The sequence below is a fragment of the Triticum aestivum genome, chromosome 7A, assembly GCF_018294505.1.
Source record: "Triticum aestivum cultivar Chinese Spring chromosome 7A, IWGSC CS RefSeq v2.1, whole genome shotgun sequence".
Lineage (NCBI taxonomy): Eukaryota > Viridiplantae > Streptophyta > Magnoliopsida > Poales > Poaceae > Triticum > Triticum aestivum.
This window is the reverse complement of record NC_057812.1, coordinates 10,097,109-10,102,407: the sequence shown is the minus strand read 5'-3', so window position 1 is coordinate 10,102,407 and position 5,299 is coordinate 10,097,109.

Sequence of the window (5,299 nt, the reverse complement as noted above, 5' to 3'; positions counted from 1 at the left end):
GAGTCGGCCACGACCTGACTAACCGAACAAGTCTCTAGTCCAGGTTTATCGCCTATTCGGGTTCCATCCGCAAGGAGATCCGGCCGGGGTGTCGCTTACGGCCCCAAACGATGTGTGCAGGGTTCCCAAGCCCACCAACCGGGTGCCACTTGGTACACCGGGCCACTGTGCCTAGTCTGTCCCAAGCCCACCTGTACCGGGTGCCACTTGGTAGACTACTAACACTACCTACAAACACCAGAAACTAGTTGCAACTCCTGGACAGAGATCATGTTGATTAATAAGTCGAGAGGGGCACTTAAGCATTCCAATGTGTGGTAGTAGCTGGTCATGGATCACAAACACAGAACTCAGTTCCTGAGGACGGCTGCAATGAGACAACCCACCATGTACTCCTACATGGCCTCTCACCGCTACCTTTACCAAATCGTGTTCACACGCTTAGCTCACACACCGTAGGACATGTTCACACACCTCTGATTCATCCCCGATGAATCAGACCTGACTCAACTCTAAGCAGTAGCAGGCATGACAAACAAACATGAATGAGTAGGCACAACAGGGCTCAAACAACTCCTACTCATGCTAGTGGGTTTCATCTATTTACTGTGGCAATGACAGGTCATGCAGAGGATAAAGGGGTTCAACTACCGCAGCATGTAACAGTTGAATCGGTGTTGTCCTAATGCAGTAAAAGAGAGCAGGAGCGAGAGAGTGGGATTGTATCGGAATGAACAAGGGGGTTTTACTTGCCTGGCACTTCTGAAGATAACATTGAGTCTTCATCAGTGTCAACGATCACATCATCGGTATCACGTCTATCGAGAGGGGACAATTACCGGCAAATACAGAAAAACACGATCAATGCAATGCACAATATGATGCATGATCATGACATGGCAAAATGAATGTGTTTTGGGCTAATGCAACTAGCAACAGATTAAATGAAGTTGGTTTGAATACAAGATTCAAATTCAAACTCCATATGTGATTATTCAAATGCCATTTAATTGATTTGTGCTAAACAGCAGCTATAAGTTGTTCTAACATGCATGAAAATGGTACAGATGGATTCCTTGAATTTTTCTGATAATTTTTCATATATAATTTATTTAATTTGGAGTTACGCTTAATTTTCTATGAATTTTAGAAGTTTATACAATTTTCTGGATTTTCTGAATTATTTTAGAAAATGATTATCTGCGTCATCATTGCGTCATGCTGACCTCAGCAGGTCAACAGACCGGGTCCAGGTCAAACCTGACACTGGGACCCACGTGTCAGTGTGATTAGCTTAACTAAAATTAATTAAACTAATCCTAATAGTTAACAGGGCTGGGCCCCACCTGTCATTGACTCAGGAGAGTCAACCGGGGCCCACCCGTGGTCAAAGTCAAAGTCGGCTGCCGGCGTTTAGCCGCCGGCGAGCCCGACGCGGCGGCGAGAGTGGTTTTGGCCACTCCGGCGACCAAATGGGCCGCGGAGGGCATCTAGGAGGAGCTGGGGACGAGCCGAAGCTCTTGGTGGAGTCAGTTGCGCTCGGGGCGGCCGGAATCGGTGCCGGCGGCGAGCGAGGCAGCGGCCGGAGCTCGGGTGGGTGCGGGGTTAGCGCTGCGGCTTGCAAACGAGCTAGCTGCCGCGCTAGCGTTACTCCACGGGTCGTTGCGAGTGCAACGGACGCACACGCGGGGCCATTTGGTCACCGGGGCTTCGCCGGCGACGAGCCCGCGCGGCGACGGCTACGGTGAGCAAGGGGGCGGCGGCTACGGCAAGCAAACGAAGGCGGGATTAGGGGGAAGAGGACCGGGGGCTCACCACGGTCACGAAGAGATGCTCGGCGAGGTCGGGGACGGTCCGGAGCCGGCGAATTTGACGAAGATGGCCGGCGGGTCCGAGGTAGAAGACGACGGCGATGGCGGCGATGCAGGGCTTCCGGAGTCACGTGAGTTGGTGGGGACGAAGAGGAAGGCGCGGCGGTTCCTCTGGAAGCATTGCCGAGGCAAGGGGTGGACACTGGCCGCGGTGGAGCTCGTCGGTGCTCTCGGGTGCTCGTGGTCGATCGTGAGAGAGAGAGAGCAGAGGGGATAGGGACGGAGGGAGAGATACGGGAGAGTGAGAGAGTTCGTGGGGGCCGCGTGGCGTCTCCAGGGAGTAGTGGAGGCAAGCAGGGAGGCAGGAGGTGGCCGAAGCAGGGAGGAGGTGGCCGGGGCGCGTGGCCGCGCGCGCCGGGCGAGTGCCCGTCCTCCTGGCAGAGGAGGAAGGCGACAGGGGAGGGGGGCGGCGGTGGGCTGGGCCAGCGGGAGGAGCTGGCCAGCTGGGCCGGCTACAGGTAAGTGGCCCAGGTAGGCTTCTGTTCTTTTTATTTTTTTCTTTTGTTTTGTTTTATTTAATTTATTTTGCCACTGTTTTGAATTTTAAAATAATTCAAACAATGCCAAAAACTCCTCTGAATATTTTATATTGCTAAATGGACTTTTTCCAAAAGCGTATAAAATATATCAGGGGTATTTGAAATTATATTCTAATTATATTGATATAATTCAAATTCAAATAGCTAATGAATTAAATCCAAAGTCCCAAAAATAATTCCTTAAAAATGTTCAATATTTTGGTTGGGACCAGAACCCTTACCAAAGATTATCAAACATTTAAGAAGAGCATTTTGGAGCAATGAATGAGATTTCTAGGGTTTTTGCCCCTCTTTTATTTAAGTTTTTGAGGCTTCCAAAATTCCCTCAGTTCAAATTTTCAGAATTTAAACATGATGCACACATGAGCTAGCCTAGAGCACTACCAGCAGCTAGGGATGTGACATCGGTGCAAATACAACAAGCCGATGGATTATACTAGACTCACTATAATCATTTACCTAGCTCACTCCTTGCCAAACATCACATAACATTGTGTGCCGCGTGTTAACTTGTAATATGGATCCGCGTCCAAAATGAAGACGAATTATGCTTTATTGATTAGGTTGCAATATAAATAGCATTTAAAAATATTTGACATGTAAAATAACATCATATTCAGATTCTACACATCTTTCTAATCAAATTCCACATATAACATGTTAAAATTGAAGTTGCGGTTTAAAAGATATGGACATTTACATTTGTGCCCCTAACTCGAATCCACTACTCAGATTTGCCCCTAATTTCGATGCATACTCAAATTTGCCCCTGTGTCGTTAGTTCCCCTTGTAGAAATGCCCTTTTGTGTGGTTTTCACCTTACCAAAGCTCGTTGAGCGTCTACTAGACGTTTTATGGACATCATTGCCCTGCCTCCTTATGTCATTGACATGCGGGACCCACTCTGAAAAATCAAAGGACAAAACTCTTTATCTCACCCCCTCTCTCACTCACTTACTTGTGGGGCCAAACTAGAAAAAGCAAAAAAGACTCTCTCTCACCCCTCTTGCACACACTTACAAGTGGGCCAAACCAAAACTATAAAAGTACAAATAAAACCTTCTCTCTCAGACCCTCTCTCTCCCTGACATGTGTGAATAATCATGGTTTAAGGCATGGTGTGAATAATCCGGTGGGCTTGAGCTAGGTCGTTGTGGACGCGACACTTGTTCAATCCAAAAGTGTAGGTGGTATAAAGCATTGTGTGGATATTCTGGAATGCTCAATATAAGAGAAAGTTCTTACAAATGCATGGTTTCTGTGCGTTGCAAACAGGAGAGTAAACATTTTTTAGCTGAGCAACTATTTTCATTTCAATTCAATTTTGATTCTGACTCGTCATATTGATACCGTGCACCTACGACCACAAACATGCGACATCTGGGTGGTGCCATTCAACACTGGGGAGGCCAGATCTATAAATTATGTGTCACCGTCACATGCAGCAGATGGAACACAAATTAATATCATAGTTATCGGTTCCAATATTAACGTTTATGACTATCACAAGAGTTGTTTGGATATTTTCAAAATAAACATTCATTCAGTTCTGATGTTTACGAATATTGTAAGTGTATGCACATCCTGTCAAAAAATTGTTTGTGTATTCACTAAAAATCAAATGTTAAGTCCATTAGTAAGTACACGCGTGGATTACACCAAAAAAATTACATACATTGTGAGAACCTGGTGCAAATACAACAAGCCGATGGATTATACTAGACTCACTATAATCATTTACCTAGCTCACTCCTTGCCATACATCACATGACATTGTGTGCCGCGTGTTAACTTGTAATACGGATCCGCGTCCAAAAATGAAGACTAATTTTGCTGTATTGATTAAGGTTGCACCATAAATGGCATTAAAAATATTAGACATGTAAAATAACATCATATTCAGATTCTACACATTTTTCTAATCAAATTCCACATATAACATGTTAAAATTGGAGTTACGGTTTAAAAGATATGGACATTTACATTTATGCCCCTAACTCGAATCCACTACTCAGATTTGCCCCTAATTTCGATGCATACTCAAATTTGCCCCTCTGTTGTTAGTTCCCTTATTGAAATGCCCTTTTGTGTCGTTTCTGTCTGACCAAAGCTCGTTGAGCGTCTACTATACGTTTTGTGGACATCATTGCCCATGCGTCCTTATGTCATTCACATGCGGGACCAACTCTGAAAAATCAAAGGAAAAAACTCTTTCTCTCACCCCCTCTCTCACTCACTTACTTGTGGGCCAAACTAGAAAAAGGAGTCATCCCTCTCGCACACACTTACAAGTGGGCCAAACCAAAATTATAAAAGTAAAAATAAAACCTTCTCTCTCAGACCCTCTCTCTCCCTGACATGTGGGCCATGGGCCCACAATCAAGGTCAACACCGGTCCAGACCTGGAACATAAGCCCGATATTGAGTTCATGTGCTCGCTGGTAGCTCACCGTCGGCTCACCGTAGGTGGCCGAATGACCGCAGTAGGAGGGCGCGAGGTGCGGGGTAGCTAGACGACGCACGCCAGTGTGACTGGCGCGACAGACGTAGGCGGGCCGCCGCACAACCGATTCTGTCGAGCTTGATCATGGCGGCGGCTTCGAGCAGGGGGGTCCGGGCATGAAATCGAGTAGGGAAAGAGGGAACTAGGCTCGCATGGTCATTTCAAAGACGACATGGTGGTCGGGGTCTTGTACGGTTGCTCGGAGAGGCTGAATTTAGGAGATGAAGACCAGTGGTTGTGGCGGCGATCGGGGTCCCAGGTATCGTCTAGGGGACGCTCCCTCCCAAATTAACCCTATAGTGAAGAATAGTGGAAGATTACGAGGAAGAGAGAAGGGGAGAGGGGGAGAGTTAGAGACAGAAAGTGAAGAGAGGTAGGAGCAGGTC